We start from the raw sequence: 26,679 nt of genomic DNA, 5'->3' as shown, positions 1-26,679 counted from the left end.
TCTTTGAGATGAGGAGGGTGTCGTCCGCGAACAGTAGTGTTGGAATTTTTACGCCTCCCAGAGTGGGAGCGTCTGCTGGTTCGCCTAGCAGGTGCTCTACCACCCCATTAATATAAAGGGAAAATAGGGTGGGAGCCAACACACAGCCCTGCCGCACTCCCCTCTCGACCCTGATCTTATCGGTCATTTCCCCGTGTAGGCCCCATCTAACCTGGGCAAAGGTGGCATTATGCAATTTGATAAGCAGGTTAAGTATGTACGGGGGCATCCCTAAGCCGTGCAACACCCTCCAGAGTTCCTCCCTCGGAACCAGGTCAAAGGCAGTCTTTAGGTCTATAAAGGCCAGGTAAAGACTGCCTTTGCCTAGCTCCACCACCTTCCAATACAATACCATAAGCCTAAACACTTGTTCTATAGTTCCGGTACCTGACCGAAAACCGGCTTGCATATCGGACAAGATGTGGTTGTCATCCACCCATTCTAAAATTCTCCCCAAGATAGCTTTCCCCGCCAGTTTCTGACTCGAGTCTATTAGGCTTATGGGCCTATAGTTCCCAGGAAGGTCCCTGCACCCCTTTTTAAAAATTGGTACTACCACGGCCCCTTTCCAGGAGTCTGGGACAGCACCTCCCATAATAATTGCATTGAGAAGGTCCGAAATCAGTACCCCCCATTCATCTGCATAGGCTCGAAGGATATCTCCTGGGAGGCCGTCCGGGCCAGCAGCTTTTAGTGGCACCAGGGTTTTAATCTGGTTAGTAACATCCCGTACAGAGAACAAGGCCAGGTCTCTGTCTAGGGTGTATGGCGGGAGAATGAAGGGATCATTGAGCTGGCCTTCGATGGCTGAATAGAGTGCTTGAAAATGGGTGAGCCAGGTCTGGGGATTAATGCTACAGGTCCTGAGTGTATCATCAGGACGACTCCTATTTCCCACCAAGTCCCAGAAGCCTTTGGCGTCTCTCCTTTTACTGGCTGCCAAAAGGTCCTGCCAGTAATTGTCCTCCCACTCCTTCTTTGCATTTTTTTGGCAAAGGGAATAGTATCTTCTGGCCACCCTGGTCCTGATGGGCTTTTTGGATTTAACTGCTTCGATAAGAAGCGACTTCGCCTCCCTACACTTATCGTTAAACCAGCCCTGTCTAGTTTATATGTTATCTAATGGTTATGTCATCCAATAGTTATGTATTGTCATGCAAAATTGACTCAAAAATTATTTAAGTAACTAGCTTAGCCGTCGCGCGTTGCTGCGATCTCCGAAGAAATGAAATTCAAGGAAACTCGTCATGATAACATTTAATTTACATTGTGTCATTTTTTTTAAACTTATTCATTTTAATATGGAAAACATTTCAAAGTGTCGTTTTAATTCTATTTATTTATTCGAGTGCTTGTGGATACACAATTTTTTGTTTTTCCGTCTGGTGCGTACATCAGTATTCGAAAGATTATGAGGGCCCTGGGGGGCCGATATTTAAAACAAATGTATGCAAGAAACCTTTGCGGGAGTGTACTCAACAACTTCCCTAAGTTTCATGGCGATCGGATGAATGGTGTTTTAATTCTATTTATTTATTGGAGTGCTTGTGGATACACGATTTGTTGTTTTTCCGTCTGGTGCGTACATCAGTATACGAAAGATTATGAGGGCCCTGGGGGGGCCAATATTTAAAAAAAATTGATGGCAGAAACCTTCGCGGGAGTGTACTCAACAACTTCCCAAAGTTTCATGGCGATCGGATGAATGGTGTTTTAATTCTATTTATTTATTGGAGTGCTTGTGGATACACGATTTGTTGTTTTTCCGTCTGGTGTGTACATCAGTATACGAAAGATAATGAGGGCCCTGGGGGGCCAATATGTAAAAAAAATTGATGGCAGAAACCTTCGCCGGAGTGTACTCAACAACTTCCCAAAGTTTCATGGCGATCGGATGAATGGTGTTTTAATTCTATTTATTTATTCGAGTGCTTGTGGATACACGATTTGTTGTTTTTCCGTTTGGTGCGTACATCAGTATTCGAAAGATTATGAGGGCCCTGGGAGGACGATATTTAAAAAAAATGTATGCCCGAAACCCACGCGGGAGTGTACTGAACAACTGCCCAAAGTTTAATGGCGATCGGATGAATGGTGTAGTAATGCATATGTGTAAAAGAGGAAGAGTCCCACCACGTCTAACCCGGAAGCTGTGGAAAAGAGGAGGCAGGGAGGCCGACTTTCTCACAAAAGAGAATCGGTAAATATTTTTAAATCGACAGAGATGCATTCTGGACTAAAGAAAAGTCAAAAAACCATTAGTCCCTACGGTCTATAAGATACTAGCAGAAGCTGTTACTGCTGCGAGACGCCGATTAAAAAGGAAAAACATTCTTGATGTACAACCAACAAAGAAAGAATACGGTGGCCATTTTCTACACAGCTTTCCCTATACCCCTGACTATTATTAAACAGATAAACCGTCCTGAAGAAGGTGTCAGATCCACAAAAAGCACCGAAACGCCGCGTCGACTTTTTGGGTTTTTCTATGACATAAATTGTGCAATATTTTTTTTAAAATCTTTTTTTAAAATCTGTAACAGTGTATATTGTGTTTCTTCTTATGACAGAGGGTGATTCCCTCAGGTTTTAATAATATAATGTTAAATAAAATAAAAAACTTCATGTATATATGTGATTTAAATACAGAACTCCTCTTCACGTACTTTGTGCATTTATAGTGTGTGTTTAAATCTATTGCTTTTGTTGTGGTCCAATGCCTGGACGATAATTCAGTAAACTGAGTCACGGTGCCCTGAGATTTGAGCTAAGGTTACTGCAATTATATTGCAATATAGCAGATACTTGGTGGGACTCTTCCTCTTTTACACTTACTACCCCGTCCCTCATAGGATCAAGGGGGAACACCCTTTTTGTTTCATCGTATTAATGCATATGCCAGAAACCTTCGCTGGAGTGTACTCAACAACTTCCCAAAGTTTCATGGCGATCGGATGAATGGTGTAGTAATGCATATGCCAGAAACCTTTGCTAGAGTGTACTCAACAACTTCCCAAAGTTTCATGGCGATCGGATGAATTGTGTAGTAATGCATATGCCAGAAACCTTTTCGGGAGTGTACTCAACAACTTCCCAAAGTTTCATGGCGATCGGATGAATGGTGTAGTAATGCATAAAGGACAAACAGACAGACAGACAGACATACATTCGCTTTTATATATATAGATATTGCACAATGAAGAAGTGGTCATGCTAATTAAATGTTTTGGTCACAATAAAGTAATTTTTGTATAAATAATTTCAGTCAAGGTATTTTGTGTATGTAACTTTCTAAAAGGGGCATTTTCAAAATTTTAATTTAAAATCAGACTTAACCACGAGTTAGGATTTTTCATTACATCCCAAAGACACCAAACATGAACTGGTCATCTGCTCCCATTAGAAAATTAGAGCATATTAAATGTATTAAAATACCGAAATGTTATCCTATGGGAGAGGTAGGCCTTGCTGTAGTGAAAAACGAGTTTAAATGTTTTTCACAACCAGGACATGCAAAACCTAAAAGTACATGTCCAACTTTTTAAATACATTGTCCCCGACCTCTGGGCTGTCCAGAACCTGCCACAGGGTTGACTTACCTGTATTAAAAACAAAGGTTTGAGCCTGGCAGGGGTTTATTTTTCTAGGTTGAAATAGCAGTTTAAAACTGCACACACACATGCTGCAGTGGCAGGCCTGACACATGTGTAAAGGGCTCCTTAAGTGGCAGGCACAAGCAGTGCTGCAGGCCCACGTGACCGGGTGCATGGGATGTTCTCGGCGATAGCGAAAGTTGGATGGCTACGAGGAGAGTAAAAAGAAGGCGAGATATTTTTCCGAGAGAGAGAGTGTGAGTGCAGTACGCGTCGGGCCACTAAGGAGGCGACGAGCTGCCATTATCTACCATTGGATGATTCGGTCTGTGAATTTGACTGCAGCGATGCACTAGGAGTGAAACAGTGGTGGAGATCTTCATTTACCACCAGAGGTTCTGTAGAAAAAGGGTTACTCTGGAGCACTAGTCCTGATGAGGCCCGCAAGTTGATGGGCTGAAACGCGTCGACACATACAGAGGAAGACACCCGAAAAAAATACAACATTTAAGAAATATATCCATGAGCATTGATATAAAATTCAGGATTAAAGTTGATAATCTTTAATGCTCAATAGGGTGATCTTACACATAAGGAATGCTCAGGGAAACCTTAGGTAGAACATCCGTTATTGAATGATAAGGGCTAAGAGAAACTACAAGTGAAGTGTACAACTGTTTGTTTCTATTTATGTTGACTGTTTAAACATTTTTTTTTTTTTCAAAAAAAACTTTATTCAGTGTTACAAGTCGGTACACCGCTATTTAGCCAACAACCCGGAGGCAGGCAGCATTAGTAGTATCCATGGGACCACATCGCGTGGTCACGTTTTTCCATATACTTGTACATATCGTGCAGCATGAATTTTTGTAAAAACCTATACAACCAAACCAACAGCGCTTTGTGCTTTTTCACGAACAATTCTTCAATTCGAAGAGTAAGTTGTCACCATCACAAGATTGTTTCTCTGTATCTGTCAACAAAGGGGGGGGGAGAGGGCAGGGAGGGGGAGGCCAGTCCATCAGGCATCCCTTCATCACTCATCCCACCCAGCCGTCTACACGCAGTCACATGGCCATAGCCCATCCTCTCTCAATCGCACTACCACCCATTCACCTCCCCCTTATTTCACCTCCCACAGCGTTCTAACCTTCATACGTCCCGTCAATCTTCCAGCCCCAGGCACTCTCGGCACTGCGCCATCCGCTTTACTCATCCATCTCTGCCTCAGTCAGCCAGGTCATCAGGGGCTGCCAGATATCAGCAGGTCTAGATCTCAGTGGCAGGAGTTCCCAGTATGTGGTCAGTTGATCCCGACAGTATAGCGCAGAGTTAATCCAGCCCACAGTCTTTGGAGGAGTCCCTTGCTTCCAATGTAGTGCAATCTGCCTTTTCGCCAGTAGGAGCAACATTGCGACTAATTTCCTTGAGGCACTGGGTACGCTTGCCACAAAACCTAGTAAGGCCACTAGCGGATCAGGAAGCAGCTGTTCCCCTATTATTTGTCCCAGTTTCGAAAACACCTCTACCCAATAGTGCTGTACGGGCGTGCATTTCCATGTGAGGTGAAAGAAATCTGCATCGACAGCCCCACATCTCCAACACCGAGATTCAGCTAGTAACCCCATTTTGAAGAGTTGCGCAGGTGTGCGGTACGTTCTATGCAGGAAGTTAAAGTGAATTAGTCTCAGCCTGTAATTAGGCGACAAGTTTTCTAGTTGAGTGCAGCAGAACGTCCATTGTTTGTCTGATATGTTTATTCCCGCCTCTGCTTCCCATTGCGATTTCGAACTAGGTCGTATCCACGGCGCCGTGTCCTGCGTTATTTTATAGATCCGGGTAATCAGTTTGCTCGAAGAGCTGTTCGTTAATATGTCTTCCAGCGCCGAAAGCGATGGTGGCACTGCCGGAAACATCGGGTATCTGGCCTTACATGCCGCTCTCAGTTGGTAATAGAGGAGCAATTCAGAAGCCGTAGGTACCTCTGACTTACAGATATCCTCCAGCGCCACAAACGTGTCGTCTGGGTAGAGGTCACTTGCAACCAATAAACCACATCTGCGCGCTCTTTCTGATACTGCTGCGTCCTGCAAAGGACCCAGCAGCGGATTGCCGCCCAGCGGCATGGACGGGCCTATAATTCAATAATTCCTGCCCGTTTCGCTATATTTTGCCAGGCCCACCTTACCGTTTCCACCGTGTCCACATCCTCCGGTGAACTCTTGAATTTACGGTAGAGCGTCGTGGTCAAGGGGGTGGGTGCCGACACATCCTTTTCGATCGCCACGTGTGGCTGATATGGGATCGGTGTTGCCAGTAGTGCAGTTATTGGGCCTGGGCGCAGTAAGCATATAGCTCAAAGTCCGGGGCCGCTAGGCCTCCTTGACGGAAAGGCAGCGTTAGCACCTTCCACTGAACTCTAGGCTGTTTGCCTGCCCATACCAGTTCCAGAAGTGCATAGCGTATGCGTTTAAAGAAAGAAAGTGTAAGCGGCAGGGGTATGTTCGCAAACAAGTATAGGAATTTTGGTAATATAACCATTTTTGTTATGGCTATACGCCCTGTCAGGGATAGCGGCAGAGCTACCCACTTTTTTATCTTGGTCTCGAGCCATTCCACCGCAGTGCCATAGTTTAAAAGCCACAGGTCCTGTATCGAGCGACTTATGTGAATTCCCAGGTATTTCACCTCTTCTTCTACCCAAGCGATGGGGAATTCGGTGTGACATTTAGCCGTGCCGTCTGTCAGTGGTAACATTGTGGATTTAGACCAGTTAATGTTTATGCCCGTCAAACCACTATATCGCACTAGTTCCCTCATGAGGGGGTCAAAATTTTCCGCTGGGTTCTGCATAAAGATTGTTATATCGTCTGCGTATAGAGACACTAACAACCCCCTAGAGGTGAATCCTATACTTCGCTGGGTGTTATGTTGTCTTAGTCTTGCCGCTAGCGGTTCCGTAGCGATGGCAAATAACAGCGGCGATAAGGGGCAGCCCTGCCTTGTCCCCCTAGTGAGCTGTATAGGCTGCGAAACCTGCCCATTCACCTTTACTCTTGCCGTGGGGCAATTGTAAAGGATGCAAATTTTCTGAATGAATAGCTTGCTGAACCCCATTCTTGTGAACAGCGCCTGTAGAAACTTCCATTCAAGAGAGTCGAAAGCCTTAGTGGCATCCAACAAGGCAGCTGCGGCCTGGGCCTTTGGGTCCAGGTAATGTAGTAATCCAAAGAGGGTGCGCAGGTTGTGCGAGGTGGATCTTCCCGTCACAAATCCCGACTGATCCGACAGTGCTATTTGGGGTAGCATTGGTTTCAGTCGTTCCGCCAAAAGCTTAGCATAAATCTTGGCGTCCAGGTTTATCAGGGACAGCGGCCTATACGAGTCCGGACACGTAGAGTCTTTGTTCGGTTTTAGGAGTGTAATGATCATGGCTTCACGAAGCGACGGGGGAAGGCTCCCGGCCTCTATCGCTTCCATGTACACCTTGTGTAGCCTGGGGACAAGGACGTCTGCGTATTCTTTATAGAATGATGCTGAGAGACCATCAGGTCCAGGCGCCTTACCCGAGGGCATGCCGGTTATGGTCCCACGTATGTCTTCCTGCGTGATTGGTAAATCAATGTACTCGCGTGCCCCGTTGTTGAACCACGCTAGCGCTATTGTGTCTAGGTAGTCCGTTATCACCTTGTCTTCCGGCTGTACTCTGGAGGTGTACAGCTTCTCATAGTAAACTTCCATAGTGTGCAATATACCACTCGGCGATCGGATAGATTCGCCAGTCTCAGCGGTCAGTTCCAAAATATATTCCGCCCCTCTAGGTTTCCTAAGCATGGCGGCTAGCGTCCTTCCAGGGCGGTCTCCCTCCCCATATCGCCGAGCCTGAGCGTATTTATGCAAGAATTTCACTTCCCTCTCAGCTTCTTCTTGATACTGGGTGAGTTTCGCCCTGAAATCTGCTCGGGCCCCCGCAGTAGGCGATCTGGTTAAAACGACTTCCAGCGCTGCCAATTCTTTTTCGAGCACATCTAGTGTGTTTCTGATGGACCGCAGCACTCCTGTTTTGAGCGCCAGACAGTGCCCCCTGGTTACCACCTTGCAAGCCTCCCAAAGCGTTCCAGGCGACTCTACAGTCCCTTCATTGAGTGCAAAGAACTCCTCTAGTTTATCTCTCAGCTCTTCCTTAAAGACCTGATCTAGTAAGGCCTGCGACGGAAATCTCCAGCTGAATGGCTGTGCGTATTGTGAGGGGGTGGCAATTGTCACTCCCACCGGAGCGTGGTCTGACAGTGATCTTGGCAAGTGTACAGCTTCCAAGACCGAAGCATGTAGGTCCCTGGACAGCAGCCAGTAGTCCAGTCTCGACCATGCGGCCCTGTGAGCCGTAATGCAAGTTCCCGCCCGAGTATTCGGATGTAACAGCCTCCAGGAGTCAACCAGGGATGCCTCCATTATAATGCCCCCAGTGCCTCAGCCGCCTTCGGGTGGTGTTCCCGGGCAGTGCCCTGTCGATCCACAGCGTCAGTCAACACTACATTGAAATCACCCGCCCATAATATTGCCGCATTTCCAAGGGGACGCATTCTATCCCACAGTCTCTCATAAAATTCAGGATTGTCGCTGTTCGGGCCATAAACATTCACCAGCAACATCTGGACACCACACAGGACTCCCAGTATTAATATGTATCTACCATCTTCATCTCTCAGCACCTGGTGTGTCACCCAGTGTAGGCCTCTTCGGATCAAAACAGCCACCCCCCCTGGCATAGTTCGAGTAGGGGGCATGTACTATCTCCCCCCATCTAGTGTGTTTGAGTTGCGTGGCATCTTTGGCATGCAAATGCGTTTCCTGTAGCATACAAATATCCACTTGTTTCCTTGACAAATAGGCATGTACCAGTCTCGCTTTCCTCCTGTCATTCATTCCTCTCACATTCCATGATAAGCATTTTATCGATGACATTGCGACATGCACACCAGGGTTTGTAGTCTCCCCAGATTTTAAGCTGTCTTTAGCCTCCATAGCAATACCAAAAAATGAAGGTGTAAGCGGATCATCAGAGCGCATAAGTTAGTCCGCCGGTGGCACAAAAGTTCCAATTCCACAGTCAATAGTAAAAGCACCCTCGACCATCCCCTCCTCGAGCATATCGCGTCAGCGTCAGTGACCACCATTCGATCAATCTTTGGTGACAGTTGCAACATAGCGCCTTCATAGGTGAACAATGTAAACCAAACATAACTAATCCCCATCCCTCCCCCCACCCGCTCCAACCCCCCAATTAGGTAGTGCATTCACCCCCCCTCTTACCGTCCCATTAGAACCAATTAACAACAATAGTAGACGGGCTAACCATGCTTTGGGAGTCATCCCTCGGGGTACGCAGGTAAGTGCCATCTAACCCTGTACTTTTGACAGGGCGATCGAGCGCGAATCTGACCCTGTGTGCTCCAGGATGCCCCGAACCTCAAACCAAACGGAGTAGCAGTGACCCATTGTCGGGGATCTGAAATAGTGACCAATTAGTACCACATCCCCCCACTCAAGCTGTCAGCTTATTTTTTACGGTCCCATCAGTGCTACAATCAGTAATACAGAGCATTATTCAACATCACTTAGCTGCTCGGTGTCCCCCCGCTCTCCTGCCTCCAATTGTCCTTTCTGGTCCTTAGCAAACTGCTTGGCAAATTTCAAGGCCGCTTTCGCGTCTGTGAAGAAGGTGGGTTTACCCGGACTTTGCACCCTCAGTTTTGCCGGGTAGATTAAGGAGTATTTCGTGCCGGTCTGCTGGAACACCTTTTTCGCGGGCAAAAATTCCCGCCTGGCTGTCTGCACTTGGAGAGTGAAGTCAGGGTACATGGCTATCCGGTTACCTTTGTATTGCAAATCCACCATGTTGCGTGCCAGTCTCAGTATGGAGTCTCTGTCTCTATAGTTCAGAATGCGGGCCAGTATGGGCCGTGGTGGGGCTCCTGGTTTGGGCGCTGGTCCCAACGTGCGATGTGCTCTCTCCACCAGGAACATTGAGGACAGTCCCTCTCCAAATAGGTCCTTCATCATCTGTTCAACATAGCGTTCCATATTCGCAATGTCTGTCGATTCTGCCACTCCCGTGATACGAACGTTATTTCGTCTGGACCTCGCTTCCAAATCCTCATTCTTCATTTGTATCAGGGACAGCACTTTGTCCATTCCTCTCAGCTTCTTGTCCAGGTCCGACTGGCATTCCTCCGTTTCTGTCGCACGCGTTTCCAACACCCCGACCACCCCTTCTTGTTTGTCCATCCCTCTTGTCATACTATCCATCCTTGCAGCCAATGCGTCCATTTTGCCGTCTATGCCCTGCAGACTCGATTTCAAGTCTTGAAACATGGCTTTGATGTCGTCCGCTGGCAGCACAGTTCGGGCCTCCCCTGACGACTCCTGCTCCGGTGCGTCCTGGCTTGGTGGTTTCTTAGTCGTCTTGTCGAACGTGATTCTGGGCTGACGTGTGTCTGGCTTGCCCATGGCGATGCCTGGTCCCGGTTCGTCTACCGACAGCTGCCCGGATTCACCTCATCCCGCCTGCACCAGACAATTAGGGCAATCAGTCTGGCAGCGGCCGCAGCGCCGGACCCTAGCGTGGCACTTCGCAGTTCGTGTCTTAGGTAGTGTTATATGGCTTCACAATGGGCCTCCCCAATCAGCAAGCGCGTCGCTCAGTGGCCCGTGTATTTACCTCCAGCACTGCGACGGCCGGTTCCAAGGTGCCTCGGCAAGCAGTCCCACACAGGGCGACAGTAATGCCCCCGATGTCCAGCCAAATTGCCACTGTAGTCAATCGGGCCTATATGCTTGCCCCAGTTGATACTTCCATCCGCCTTAGCGTCAGTCTCAAGCACCAGGACAAAATGGCGGTTCGCGCCTAGCCTCCCCTTGCTAGCTTCTGGTATCGTTTTTGTGTTCGTGGGCCTGGGGATGTATCGTGCCGCAGAGCTGTCCTCTCCCTACAAGAGCCGGCAGTGGTCAGGCAGCGCATTCAAAGTTCCACTCACTGTTCGCAGGCGTCCTCGAGGCTTCTCTTCGTCCTCCGCCGCGATCGCGAGCTCGCAGCCTCGCACTCTCCGGTCGCTCGCAACACACCCCTCAGCCGCCTCGGTCTGAGCGTCCGGAACGGAGGTTTATGCTGTCGCCGCCGACAGGTCCTGTCCCGAGGTGTCCGGCGGTCGAAGGGCGCGGTCAATGCCACCCGCCGACCCACCAAGCGGCACAATCCGTGTACGCGCTGTCGGGAAGACAGCTACTTCCGGTCGGCCAGCAGCAGCGCGAGCCCCCGGCGCTCCACGGTTCAGCGGGCCTCACAGCGTCCTCAGAGCAGGGTGGCAGGTCTCTCCTAAGACTGAAGCGCTCTGCAGCAAATCTGTCGCAAATCGAGGTGGGGACACTCCGCTGGTGTTAAGGGGCACGGGGTCCGAGCCCCAGTGTCAGTAAAAGCGGATTAATGGTGGATTAATTCGCTCGATCGGCGGAGCTGCGCTTTCAGGCAGCCATTCCGCTCGGCAGCCAAGCCACGCCCCCCGACTGTTTAAACATTGAGTGTATATATGTCGATTGTGATAACTGTGTATAAATATGTATATAAATGTCATACTAATGTAGATTTTTTCTAAAGAACATTCAGAAAGAAAAAAAAGAAAAAAACTGATAAATAAATATTTGCTGTATAATCGAAAATATTTGATATTTGTTTTGGGTCAACTGATAGTGATTTTTATTAAAATTGCGAGATTAGTTCTTCAGATTAAATATTTGGGAAAGGTGTGAATGGACTTGGCAGTAAAATAAAGAGAGGGCTAGTCCATGCCTACATAAAACGGTTAGGCCCCGACGTAGTCCTATTACAAGAAACACACCTGCAGGGCACCAAATGTGGCTTTTTGGCCATAGGACGGTACAAAGTTCTGGCACACGCGGGATTTACCAAGGGCTCCAGGGGGGGTAGCCATATTGATTAAGAAGACCCAACCATTTCAGATAACGCAGGTATGGACAGATACACAGGGGACGTATGTGGGAGTGAGGGGCCAGTGTGGACGCCAGGAGTATACGATCGTCTCGGCATATGCCCCACCTAAATTACAGGCAGCCACACTCAAGGGTGTCACAGATATCCACGTCAACACGTCCGACACTCTACAGATACTGGGAGGTGACTTTAACGATGTGATGACCCCGACACGAGACAGGACAGGAGACAGGACAAGAGACCCGACCCGACCCTACTTTCTAAGACGATCACTACGTTGGGACTGATTGACGTATGGAGATGGCTCCATCCCGAAGTTAGAGCGTACTCATTCTTCTCAGGTGCACACAAGGTATACTGTAGGCTGGACTATATCTTTATGGCTCACCATGCTCTGACGGTGGAGGACACAGCTGAGTACCAAGCAAGAGGTATATCGGATCATTCCCCGCTCCTAGTTCGGGTGGGTGGGGGGAAGGGAGTGAGGAACGGGTCCTGGGGGTTAACAGCATGGGACCTGCAAAATGTGGCCATATTAAAGGGCCTTCGAGCTGACGTGAAAGTTTATATTGCAGAAAATGAGGGCTCGGTCTCGTCGAGGGTGATCCTCTGGGAAGCCTTGAAGGCGGTCCTACGAGATAGAGTGCAGAATAGGCTGGCGGAGGGTAAACGGAAACTACAGGAGGAAGCCAGGTCACTAGAAGCCCAGATCTTGGAACTGGAAAAGGAACATCAACTCACTAGGGCTACGGGGACCCTTAGAAGGCTGATAGATGTTCAGCACCAGTATAGAGATTTGGTGACAGGGGAAGCTAAGACGCAAGCCCTGGCGACGTTACACCGTTTATATGATGTGGGGGACAAATCAGGAAAGTTGCTATCCTGGCTCAGTCGGAAGGAAAGAGATGCTAGATGGGTGGAGCAGGTCCGAGACGCCCAGGGGAACCTGGTGAGGTCAGATGCGCAGATTGCGGAGGCCTTCGCAGCGCACTACAAATTGTTCTATGAAGCTAGAGACTTGGGGACGCAGGAGGATGCCTTACAGTACATGACGCGCATTGAGCTCCCAGTGTTGACAGATGAGGACCAACATGATTTGGAGCCGGACATTACGTTAGATGACATTAATACAGCCCTGGCCAAGCTTCGGGCAGGGAAGACACCAGGCCCTAATGGGTTCCCGGCGGAATTTTTTAAACGAACGGCAGACCTGTTGGCCCGCCATTTTCTGGGACTCTTTGAAGAGGCAGTGGAGGAGGGAGAGTTGCCACCAGACCTTCGTTTGGCCATAATAGTCCCGATTTATAAGGAGGGTAAGCCGGCGGAGGACTGTGGGTCGTATCACCCCATCTCCCTTTTAAACACTGAAGTGAAGCTCTTGGCGACCATCCTAGCCCTCAGACTGCGGAAGGTGATATCGGGGCTGATACACCTAGATGAAACGGGTTTCCTCCCTGATAGGGCCACTCGATTAAACCTTAGACGGACTCATAACTGGCTACAGGAGGTGGGCAAGCGGCAGGACTCACATTGGTTCCTGTCTTTGGATGCAGAAAAAGCGTTCAACGCAGTTCACTGGCCCTTCCTTGAAGGGGTCCTGGTACAGTTTGGGTTTGGACCAAAGTTTAGGAAATGGGTACAGCTGTTATACACTGATCCCAGAGCCAAAGTTAAAGTCAGTGGGATCCTATCGCGGGACTTCCCGGTGCGGGGGGGGGGGGACCAGGCAGGGGTGCCCCCTGTCCCCCCTGCTCTTCGCACTAACTATTGAGGTGCTGGCATGTGCGATTAGGCAAAATGCCGACATTAGGGGTTTCAGACTGGGGCCGACTGATACTACGGAGGAAAAAATATCGCTATATGCTGATGACGTCCTCCTATATATAACGCACCCAGGGACCACGATAGCGGCACTGTTTCTAGAGCTGGAACACTATGGAGCACGTGCAGGCTACCAGATAAATTGGCATAAGTCGATCCTCTACGATCCCTGGGGTCGGGAACAATGGACAGGCCTCCCAGGGAAGTTGCAGACGACAAGCGAGGGGTTTGTTTACTTTGTTGTTTTTGTGACACTTGATAGTGGACGCTCCTATGACAGGAATATTAAACGAATACTACAATATTTTATAGATGATGCAAATAGGTGGCAGCTGCTCCCTCTGACGATCCTGGGACGTGCGGCGTTGTTTAAAATGTTGACGCTACCAAGGTTTTTGTACGCATTCCAAAATGAATATTATCCCCTCCCACGTAGGGTGTTCGTGGAGATCCATGCAGAATTTCGAGCCTTTTTGTGGTTGGGTAAACAGCCACGGGTGGCGCTGACAACCTTGCAGAGACATCAGTACAATGGCAGGATCTCCCTCCCTAACGTTGAAGCCTACTATTGGGCAGAACACCTGGTGCCCATTAATAACTGGTTGCACGCTCCTGCTACACACCCCACCTAAGCACTTGAGAGACATACTATGGCAACACGTACATGCATCTATTATCTCTATGGGGGCAAAGGGAAAGGTAGATTGCTTCCGGCCACCAGGCTTACCTTGGTGGTCTGGTGCCAAGCGACTAACAGTATAGGCTGTGAGAAGAAACCTACTAGACAGACCCCGATATGGCAGTGTACCTGGCTGAAGGAACTCAGTAAATTAAAGGGGTTCCAGAGATGGGATGACATAGGGATATCGACACTGGGCGACGTAATTAAGAAAGGGGAACTGAAGTCATTTCAAACACTGAGAGCAGAATTTGGCCTACACCGCACGCAGTATTTTAAGTACGCACAGCTGAGACATGCATGGTGGGCAGAAGGGATACTGGCGGGAACGCTCCCCGAGTATTCACCTTTAGAGGGCTGCCTACTACAGGAACACATACCAGGAAGGGCGATGTCGCTAACATATAGAACGGTGATGAATAATATACTGGATGGTCTGGTCAATCTTAAAAGTAAATGGGAATGTGATGTGGTGGAATTAGATACAGTGGATTGGGATACGGTGTTGATGCACCCGAGAGAGGTAGCCATTAAATCCCGTCTGCGACTTATCCAATACAATATACTTCATAGGACCTACTTTGACGACAGGGAACGCCTATACAAAATGGGAATGGCTGGAGATTCAAACTGCCTGAGATGTGGTCTGGACGGGGGGGATTTCTACCACGTTGTTTGGTCCTGCCCCATAATCCAGACTTACTGGGCTGAGGTCCTGGGAGAACTGGGGGAAGTGCTGTAGATCACCCTTCCGTTGGACCCTAGGATGGTCTTGCTGGGGGTCACTAACGATATAGATCTCGCTCGCCCCTTATTGATTTTCTTGGTCTTGGCATTGGTAGTAGCTAAGATGGGCGTGGCTAGGAAGTTGGGGGTGGCACAGTTGGAGGAGTGGAGGAGAGGTCTGGATCTGTACATGGCAGCGGAAAGGGTCACATACAAGGCACCGGGTTGTCCAAAGAAATTTGGCAGAGTATGGGGCAAATGGCGCCGATAGCATGGTCTAGATGGAGGACTCTGAACCTGGACAATTGAGAGTGTACTCATGCTGGTACAGCAGGGGATTCAATAACAGATACTATGTTCACATGGACTTGAACCTGGGACAAACTCTATTGGGGCTCCTTGAGCTGGAGTGGAGTATATTTCTTTTACTGGTGATGCTCGTGGGTGGGGGGATGACGGGGAGGGTGTGATGATCAATGATGACATGCCTGTTATGTTGTTGTATGATAAAAAGCAAATAAAAATGTTTTAAAAAAATATATATATATATTTGGGAAAGGTAATTTGAGTATCTTTCCGACTTATGTTTGATGTATTTATCCCAAGGCATTATTTCTTTGTTTGATATATGCAGGCCCACAAGTAGCATTTAATTTGCAGGCCCTGGTCACATGTAGTGCCACTTTAATAGGGACTTACAAGTAAACTAAACATGCCAATTGGTAATTAGCTATTTCTGCCATGTTTTAAGGAGAGAGTACAATCACTTTAACACTGCCCAGCAGTGGTAAAGTGTGCAGAGTCCTAAAAGCCAAAAATAAGGGTTCAGAAAACAAGAAGGTAAAAGACAAAAGGTTTGGGGATGTCCCTGCTGAGAGGGCTAAATCCAACACAACCCTTCCCTTCAGCCAAAAGCCAGGATAGACTAATCAATACCTTGGTTTGCTTCCTTGCTTAGGCGATACAAAATGGACGAAGGCCCTGTTATGTAGTGGCACTTGTCAGTTCTACGCCTCTTTGAACTCAGTTGGATCCCTCTGTCTACACTCTCTTGAGCCAATGAACTGACCCATGAGGAGCCCTTCTCCTCACTTGTGGTCCCCATATGTGAAGCACCTAACTTTATTTTGCTCACCGATGCATCTAGTAGGCAGACAGTTCAACCACAACCAACAAAGTGATGTGGCCCATTCCACCCCTTGTATCAGACTAATGTCCCCAACCCAAGGAGAACTGTGCCCATAAGGACATCAACCAACAGAGGCTACTGACCACTGTCAGCGTCAAGAGCCAGCCCCCAAATAATCCAGGGCTCTCAGAGTGGGCCGGCAGTAGCCCCAGGCGCTTTTCACCCTACTCCAACTCCCCTTCCCACCAGTTCAGGGGTGGTATCCTGAGACTGGACACTCAGCCCAGGGTATATACCCTGAGGATGAACAAGGAACAAGGGTGAGTCACCTTGCCCCTCTATCTGGGCTCCCATACCCTCCGCTTGGGAGCAGTACCCCCAGAAACCTGAACAGTTATTGCGCCCTGGGGGGCCGCCCCTCTCAGTTCTCCTGGCACCGAGGGCAACTCATTCCCCACTAACTGTGACGCTCCTCTGGCTCACCTCCCCACTACACTCAAGGGATACCAGGGTCATATGGCAGAAAAAGTCCTACACACAGACCTGAGTTACTCTACACACCTGGCCGGTGTATTGCTCTGGAGAAACCAGCTTTTCCACTATCATAGTCTGGCGAGCCGGTGTTCCTCAGAGCAGTGACTGGGATCCCATTCACTTTTACCTGGTGGAAGTGATTACTCCCACCCTCAGGGATCACAAGCTGACACTCTTAGTCTACGTCCCAGCTAAGGGAGATCATGGCATAATCTTTACCTGCCCCTGGGGTCTACTTACCCCTAAAGCCACACTGGCTACCCCTATAGAGGTGCCATCAGTGGGTGGTTTCTTAGGACATACAGAGTCCCCTTGCTTGTGTCCTAACTGGGGGTTAGGGGTGTCATTTCCCTCACTAGGGATGTGCTTCCACAGACTAGCCCCCATCCCTCTTCAGGGATTCTGTGCATCTGTAAAGCAATCTCATAAGCTTCAAACCACTTATCAGTGTTGTCCTGCACTACAAAGTCAGGCACTAGACCTTTAGGAATATGACCTTCTTGTCTTCAGAGGGCATTGTAGGTACCCTGCCACCAATAATACTGGAATCTGCCCGAACTGAACCAACTTACCAGAGGGAGACTGTCAAGATTTAAATACATACAGTTGAAAAGTTAGGAGTATAGTTGCAGGTTCCCATTGGGCAATGGACATACCGTGTAAAATCAATTGCTGAGAAAACCTCCGGGGAATAAGGAAGTCTCCACGTGGTATTGGGCTGTTCTGGATGCTATTAACGGAGAATTTACCCTGTCGGAGGATATGTGGGGCGAGTACTTGCGGAGGGAGCAACTGCAGCATATATGCAGCACACTTTATTCTCGACAGTAAAACCTGCTTGGTTAAGAAGGAGCCGTTTTTTTCACTCCATAGAGCCCACATAACCCCTGAAAAATTGTCTAAAATAGCGAAAGATGATGTCAAATGCAAGAAGTGTGGTCTAGCACGTGCCTCCGATATCCACATGTCCAGCCCTTGCCCAGCCTTAACAAACTTTTGGGAGGAAGTGGGTAAGATAATTGGAACCTTGTTGGGGGCCAACATCAATGTAAGCCTCTTTTTGGTTATATTTGAAATTGAAGAGGGTCCCGCAAGAAAGTTCCTGTTTTATGCTATCTTACTTGCTAGAAGGGAAATCTGCTGAGTGTGGGTGGGGGATACTCCTCCATCTCATCTTGAATGGCTTTACTTCTTGTTTTATGCAACTAAAATGGATTTATTAAGGGTCCCTACAAGCAATAGCAAGGAGAAGCTTTGGAACTTCCTATCAAGCTGGTCACAGCATTCGAGGGTCCTATGATAACACCTAAAAATCTCTTAGAGTTGCATGGGTCACCCTCCTTGTTTCACATCCATCATATGCAGCTCCCTTAAGGGGGCAGTGGCTATCCTACCCTTCGCCCGATGTTGTGTGGGTTGTTTTATCACTCCGACCACACTCACTTGGTTAATGGGCGAAGAATGGGTGTACTGTTGTCTGGTGGTGAATGAGGACAACAACAAAAAATACTGGAATCTGCCTGCCTGGCTTTGAGGTCCAGCTCCGTGAGGCTCTTTTCACGAGCCAGTCATTCTAAGGCCAGTTTCTCCTCCACGGCCAGTTTCCTTTCCTCCATTCTGATTTTGGCCATTGCCAGCCTTAACTATCTTTCTGCCTTCCTGTCCGGTAGCTCCTCTGGGGACAGGCCCTGGGTAGATACACTACTCTGCTATTGCAGAGAGCTCCAACTCAGGAGGTATCTCACCCCCCCAATCAGACTGTTGCCTCTCAGGACTTGCATCCATTACCTCTACTTGTCTGTCCACATCATTATCATCTTCTGTTGCTGTACCAAGTGACTCGTGGACCCACTCCCAGGGCCTCGGAGCCTTTTGAAGCCTAGTGGTTCTTTTTCCTGTAAGTCCTGTCTCCTTGCAGAACTCCTTGAGCTCTATAACAGGGTATGCATCCATGTTGGCCAGCTCAAACTCCATCCTTGCAGGTGTAGATTCAGGGACAACAGAGAGAAAATGTTGAAAAAGAAGAAAGGCCAATTAGGGAGAATTTAGAGATCAAATTGATCTCAGATATGGGTCCTAATCCTCACTGCTGATCACCAGTGTAAGAAATTGGGTTCTCCGTTGACTGGGTGAGAGCACTGGTCAAGCAGCAACGACAATCTTTGTCAGGGTGAGGCACACGCCGATTATAAATTAATCTGTGCTCAACTCTCTGGTAGCTTGGAACAGAGCAGTCAGGCTTAATTCAGAGGCAATGTGTAAAGTATTTATGCAACACTTCAAATAGTAATAAAGTGACAAACACCACACAAATGGATCCTAGAACAAGTTAGAAAAATAGAACTTTCTTTAATAAATAAATGAAGACCAAATCAAAAAAATCCAATTAGTAGAACCGGAGATATGCAATTTTAAAGGTGTTAGTGAAAATGGAGCCAAAAACCACAAAGCGCCAACTGCGGATATCTGGTCGCATCGGTCCAGGAAAAAGTCACAAGTTCAGGCTGACTGTGATGGAGCACGGCTACATGGACCCAGTTAGGCCCGCTGAACAGAGTACCTTAAGTCCTAGTTTGCGGAGTGTTACGAGGGTCCACATCAAAGATGCATTGCATCTTTCATCGTTTGTGAGATGCGGCGAGGCTGTGAAGCGAGGTCCTGCATCATCGTCGATGATCCCATCGACTGGGCTTGCAATGCGAAGATTGTCATCGAGGATGCAGTCAGGCAATTTGTCGTTTCCGAGGAGCTGCAAGGCTGTGATGTGGAGTTCAACATTGTCGTCGACAAGTCACCTCGCTGCACTGTGTGATAGGGAAAGGGCAGGAATGCATTGTGTTTAACATACTATGGTGCATTCCTGCCCTCTCCTTGCGCTGGTGCACTTTTGGCTGCCTAGCGCCAATGCAGGCACCCTTGCATTGGGGTGCAAGGGTGCCTGTGTTGCAGACAGGAATTGTTTTTGTGCAGGAAGAAGCACCTTCCTGCACAAAAACAATACTCTGAGGCATTTTCCTCTTTCTGTGTGTGCTACAGAATTGAACACACATAGAAAGAGGAAAAAGCAAGGAGAAATAAAAATATTTCTCCTCATTATGCCTCACCTGGAGAGGCGTAGCATTTTGACACATTCCTAGATCTACCTGTAATGGTAAAATGGGGGTGAGCAAAATCCATGGGTTGATGAGTGGGAACACCTGCGCACCACCCATTGAACGCCTCCTTGGGGCAGAGTAATGCAACGCAGCGATTTGCGCAAGGTGGCCTTGTGTGGCTTGAGCAATCTAACTTAGTGGTTGCATCACCCTTGCGTCCCTTTGCGTGGCGCAAGGGCGACACAACTACTTGATAAAAATGCCCGTTAGTGTCTGAGGTCCAGTATTTATACCCAGTTGTGCCTTTGAAGTCGGGAGGATCAATTAGAGCCTAGACTGCCCTGGCTCCAGACTAATTACAGGTGGTATGCAGCCCTTTGTGTTGAGGCAGGACAAAGCCCATTCAAGTGTAGGTGAGGCTGTGCCCAGCTCCTCCCTCCCATCCTGCCAGTGATGGCCCATCCAGACACAGCTAAGCTCCCTATTGTGTCTGGTTGTCTAGGAGAAATATGCAAAGCCCAACTGTCAACTACACCTAGTCATGTAACCCAGAGACAGGCTGCAGGCACCAGGTAGTTAAGGCAGGAAAATGCCAACTTTCTAAAAGTATTTTCGTAGACAAGGGAACTCAAGGGTATAAAAGGGACCGTGGAAATGAATATTTGTAAAGAAACAGGTGAGCCCTCACTGCGAAGTCACTCAACGATGAACATAGAAGCTAAATAAATTCTGTCAGGAAATCACATGAAAAAATACAGGTAATTATTAGGTGATAAAACAAACAGAGACATAATAAAAATAGAAACAAACCAAGGAAACAAATCTAGTTTTAAATAGCTCAGACATTTTCTTAAGTGACTACAAAAATAATGAACATATTATGTCCCATTTTATTTTGAAGTACCAATGCTATCATTTTTAGACAAAATCCATTCGCGATAGTCATGGTACGCTGTGTCGCCGACGTTTTGATCCCACTTTATGATCTGGGGATCATCATCAAGACTTAATTGTATATGCCTGAGACTGGAAAATGCCTAACATCACCCCCGAATGGGGTGATGAATTTCTAAGAAGGATGAGGGTCGAACAGTTCTTGATGGCTGATCCTCCAATGAGGTGTTACATCAGTAAGCCGTGGGGCACAAGGAAGGAAACAGCAGTGGTCTACAGATCTAAATTAAAGGAGATTAATAGCTGCTGTTAGAGTGGGCTGTGTGTGTCATGGCATATGCATCCTAAAGGCTCCCCAAGTGAAGGGGACCGGCGCTATGTATTGTCACAGTGAAGATCACAAACACTCAATAATACAATTAAGTCCTGAGATGAAGTGGGATCGAAATGTCATTGACACAGAGTACCATGACTGTTGCGAATCTTCAAAGGGCTACTTAAGTGGGTGACACAAGCATTGCTGAAGGCCTACTATTTACTTTATAGGCCCTAAGAACATGTAGTGCTGGTTTTACCTGGGACTTACACATGAATTAAATATGCCAATTGGGTACAAGTCAATTCTACAATGTTTTAAGGAGAGAGCACTTTGGCACTGGTTAGCAGTGGTAAAGTGTGCAGAGTCCTAAAAGCCAACAAAAACTGGTTCAGGAAACATGAGAGTAAAAGGCAAAAAGTTTGGGGACGACCCCGCAGGGCCAATTGATTATAAGCCAATTCAACCATGTTTTAAGGAGAGAGCACAAGCACTCTAGCACTGGTTAGCTGTGGTAAAATACTCAAAGTCCTAAAAGCCAACAACACAAACAGGTATGTAAAAGGGTAAATGGCAAAATGTCCGAGTATGACCCTTGCAGAAAAGCCCTAGTCCAATACCTTGCATCCTTGGCCTGGTGTTCCCTATAACGTTTTGCTTTCAGCCCTCCTGCTTTACTGACTTCGTTTTTGCTAGCTTTAAGACTCTGCACACTTTCCCGCTGCCAACCAGTGCTAAAGTGCTTGGTAGACCCTGGACAGCCCAGAGGGCAGAGTGTAGTGTCCATAAAAAGTGGGACACTTACTTATTAATTTTTCATGTCCTGATAGAGTTAAACTCTTACATTTGTTTTTCACTACTGCAAGACCTACCTCTCCCATAGGCTAAAATTGAAGTTACCTTATTACATCCAGTAAGTGATAATTTCCTAATAGAAGGAGGTGATCAGATCATGTTTTGTGTCTTTGGAATTGTAAGGATAATTCCACTTTCATGGTGAAGTTGAATTTTAAATCACAATTTTGAAAAGCCGCTTTTAGAAAGTTAGGTTTTGTTCAGTTATCCGCACTCCGTATTTATATACACATATGACAGTGTTAATTCTGTGGGTGGTGCAAACAGGTTAATCCTCCTGAGTATGAGGATGAATGCTAGAAAGTGAGTTAAAGCAAACCTCTATTTCAGAGGTGCATGCCTTCATGCACCCGTGTCAATGTAGTTGATGTAAATATTCAGTAATCAATTTGTTGAGAAAGTTCTTTCTTTATAGGGTAGTACAATTTATCAGTTTCCTTGTTGCTTGCATATGAATATAAAGGAACGGTCCCTTGCTTAAACTGTGGTAATTGTAATTCCATAATCAAAGGCACAACATCAGACACCCTGTCCGAGGAACACAAATCAAACTCAGAGTCACAGCCAATTGTAACAGCCAAAACTGTATTTATATGCTGAAATGCCCATGTGGTCTTGCCTACGTGGGAAAAACTGAACGGAAAATTCGTATCCGACTTAATGAGCACAAAAGCAATATTCGGACAAGGAATCCTAAATCCCCAATTACAAGTCGTTTCAACGTTGCACAGCACAACATAAGTCAACTCCGGTTCTTAGTGCTTAAACAGATACCACTCATGCAGGGACGCAACAATACGCAATTTTTATTGCAAAGAGAGATACACTGGATTAACCCAAAAAGACTCAATGAATGCTGTGATACAATTTTAGAAAGTTGGCATTTTCATGCCTTAGCCATTTACTGCCTGCAGCCTGCCTCTGAGTCACACATAATAGAGAGCTTAGGTGTGCCTTGATTGACCATCACTGGCAAGCTGGGGGCAGGCTGGGGGGCGGAGCTGGGCACAGCCTACTTATGCCTGAATAGGTTGTGTCCTGCCTCCACACGTGTGGAGAAGTGTGGCTCAATGGTTAGAGCAGGCAGACCTTGATGCAGAGCTCTGGCCAGGGACCAGGGTTCGATTCCCGCCTCGGCGGGTCTCCGGGTCATTAATTCCCCTGACTGGATATTCTCGCCTCAGTACCTGTTCTGATCATGGGTCCCACGCTGCAACTCTGGGCAATAGCTTGCTTAGTCTCCACTACGGCCCCAAAAGCGCTGGGATGCATGGCTGCACCTGGGGGGTGCCCAGGAGTGGACAATTCCTAGGAAAGCCAGGAAGGGTTCCTAAGCGGTATACGGACAGCGCCGGGACACCTCCGGTGGAGGTAGCTGTGCGCTTTACAAATTCCGACATTTACATTTTACATTGACATTTTACACAAAGGGCTGCATACCCCCCTGTAGTTAGTCTGAAGTTAGGATGCCTGTAGACTTCAAAGGGTCACCTCTAGACAGACCCTCCAGCATTTCGCGATTTCTCGATTCACGCACAAATCGAAAAAACAGCTGAATAGCGCGATGGCTGCAATATTTACAATTATTGCCGCAATATTTAGAAAAAAGTGTTTGCAAAACAAACAATGCCCGTTTATTGGCTGTGCGCACACACGTCACTATGTGCCGCTGTACAGCCATACAATACCTGCTTCCTCCTGGCCTAGATCCAAGCCTTTAGCCTATGTGGCTTTGATCTACAAATGCAGCACTCCTTACCTTCGGCTACTAGCGCTTATCTCCGGTCAGTCCCACATGAACAGGAGTTTTACTCTCATGATGCCAGAGACTAAGAGAGAGTGTTGTTCGGCTCAGGCTGCGGCAGGATGGTAGCAATTTCCTGCCGCCCGGATATTTCCTGGCACTAATGTCTAGGGGAAGGTTGCTCAAGAAATGGGTTAGGCGTGCCCTGGATAAGTAGGCTTCTCCTACAACAGCAGTCACAGTGGAAGGTGAGTGGAGCATGGACGAGAACTGAAACTGTACTGTCAGTAGTCAAAAGACGGGCACCCGCCACCTCACGGTTTCATTTTTTTTTTTTTATATACAAATGTTTATACATTTTACAAAAGAAATACACCAGCCAATCCGCGCTGTATTGCAATGATCGAGGATTACAGTCACAAGTTCTCAATATCCAACATGTAGACATTAATAAAGCAGAAATGAGACGTAAACAGTCGAACCCCTCCCAGTTAGACCCCCCCTCCCAACCATTTCCCACAAATTCTGCGGTATTTCTTAGGACAACCACGTGCTGCATACATAACTTTCTCCTGTATGGAGCACCAGTCTACTCCATTCCGCCAACGCTCCACACTTGGGGGTTCGGGACATTTCCAAGTGGCCGCAATGTCTCTTTTAGCTACCACCATAGCTGTAGTAAAGAACATTTTTCTGTTGCGTGACCCATCCAGCCCATCAGTGATGCCCAGGAGCGTGTGTTTAGGGTTGTGTGGAACCTCCCACCCCAGGACCTCAGAGAGTTAGTTTTCGATGCCCTGCCAAACCCCGCCAAGAGGGGACAGGCCCAAACCATGTGGAGGAAGTCAGCAGGGTCAAATCCACACCCGGTACAGGCTGAGGACGGACTAAGCCCTGCGCGATAAAGGCGTGCAGGGGTGAGATATGCAGCAAGCAGATAATAGAGCTGCACCAAGCGCAGCCTAGCGGACGCTGTGACCATTCTGGGGGCCATAAGGGCATCACGCCAATCTTCCTCCAAGGGGCCCACCCAGTCCACCCATTGTGTCCGCAGTCGGTCCAAGGAAGTCGGGGTATTGTTAATCAGTGTACGGTAAATGCGGGAAATGCCACCTTTCCCCAAGTCCCCCAAACATAATCTGGGCTTCAGGCAGGCTATGATCTGGCAACCGCGTGCCTTTTGTGAGATGTGAGCCTAGGGCATGTCGCAGCTGGAGGTAGCGAAAAAATTGTTGCAGTGAGTACCTGGTTCGGAGATCTTCAACGAAACGCATATGATCTCCCACCCAAACGTCCCCAAGCTGCGTAATGCCTATGAGGTCCCAAGCTTCAAAGCCCCGAAACCCGGTCACCTCCTTGAGCCAGGTCCCGTGCCACAAGGGTGTACATTCGGTCAGTGTGTGTGTCCAGTTGGTGTTTCGCAATGCTGCCCGCCAGGCCAGTAACACCCAGCGCGTCACCTCCGGAAGACGGGATGGAATCGGGTTCCCATATAGAAAGGATTGGATTTCTAGCGAGACCCAGCTCCCCTATTTCAAGCCTATAGGCTGGGTCGGACCACCCCCATTGAACCAGTCATGTATGGAAAGAAGTTGTGTGGGTAAAGATGAGTCATCCCCAAACCCCGTCAAACTAGGGGATCCTGCAAGTACTGAGCACCAGCCTGGACCTACCCCTTCCCCACAAGAACTGGCTGGTTAAGCCGTCGAGTTCACGGAACCAGTCCCTGGGAAAGCACATAGGGGTGTTCTAAAGCATATAAAGTAAGCGGGGAAGCACCATTATCTTAAAAAGGGCCACCCTCCCATAGGGTTGAGGGGCAGCGACCTGCTTCACCAGAGAAGTGACATTGAGAGCCCAGCTGAGCTCAGGCAGCAAGGTCACCCAGATCCCCAGGTATTTGAATGATTTACGACGTAGAGGTATTTCAAAGCAACCCCGTGAGAGGTGAAGGGGAACTAGGACCGAAAATGTTTACTCCAGAGGGAAGTATTCTGGATAAAACGTTTAGACACTCAGGATCCCAAAGTGATCAATGATAGAGTGGATCTAGGATGTTACTTGTAATTACTGTACCATTGTTGTGAGCATGCAAACCGGATTCCAGTTATTCGTCCACAGCTTACTGTTGTTGCTTTGTTACTCATTGTTTATATATATTTTGTATATATTTTGTATACCATTAACTATATGTTTTTTATGGCACTTTTTTCCCTGGTTAGCATTTGTAGGTGCACACATATCATTGTACCACATATCCTTTTAATAATTATTAGTGCTTAGTCATCACCCATAGGTTCGCTTTATACTAGATCGGACATGTTCCAATATGGCGCGCCTCTAAAGTTAGCATTGAGCCTTTCGCATAGTCGAGATAGTCCTCTTTTTATGTTTCCCAAACACACTTTACACGCACGCGTGAGAGAGTGCTTTCTGAACACCTCGGGCGTCATCTTCCATTCACAGCAGCTCCGTTCGTTGACTTCGTGCATCGTCTGCAGGTTCCACCTAAGGTATGGCGGGCCACTTTCCTTCGGCGGGTAGGTTCTCCCAATTATACGTCGGGCCATGATCCCTTACACTTATCCCTGTTGTCTTGTAGAAAGAACTACACTAAACGCTGAGTTTGCGCAATATGGACACGAGTCTTTGATATCGGCCAGAGTGATTCCGCTGGGCAGACTGGTATACTACAGGTGCGTGACCCGTTTGTAAATACGTCCTCGACATTTATTTATCAGGCTTTGCCCTTATTTAAAATAATGAGGTTACTAGAGCTGTGTGCTTTACAGGCACCCAGCTAGGCGGAACACGAACTGCATACCGTTTTGAATACAGAGCATCTATCTTATCAAGGTTAGTGTTGTAGCAACTTATTACATACCATCTCTCTTTTGAAGTGTTGTCACAGGGTAGTGAGACCTTTTCTCTTTGATAACCAGGAGCCAGTTTATTATGGGACAATTTTGAAAAGTGAGGACCTTTCTTCAGTACCACAGTTTTTTTCACATACAAGTGAGTGATTTCTTTAGCGGATTTATGTCATTTTGGAACAACGCATTTCAGTGTAATGCTATCATTTTGTTTGTTGTTTGTTTTTTCTCATTTTTTACCACAATACAAAGTCGTGTAGTTTAAGATCTGTCTAGATATAAACATTGGATAATTTAATCTTGCTTATGAAATGAGAACGCTCTAGACTGTAACCCATGTCATTGGAGATTTTTCTAGTGTTGTGAATGTATT

The 26,679-nt window shown here is 47.6% G+C and overlaps 1 protein-coding gene across 5 annotated transcripts in view; it reads left to right on the top strand.

The window, feature by feature from the left end:
• LOC144829499 (uncharacterized) overlaps window positions 1-26,679 on the top strand; it is a 400,486-nt gene that overhangs the window by 73,186 nt on the left and 300,621 nt on the right. The window lies entirely within an intron of this gene.

This window comes from Lissotriton helveticus, chromosome 4_1 (genome assembly GCF_964261635.1).
Source record: "Lissotriton helveticus chromosome 4_1, aLisHel1.1, whole genome shotgun sequence".
Lineage (NCBI taxonomy): Eukaryota > Metazoa > Chordata > Amphibia > Caudata > Salamandridae > Lissotriton > Lissotriton helveticus.
Note: the sequence above shows the minus strand (reverse complement) of the source record. Positions and strands in the feature narration are given on the sequence as shown.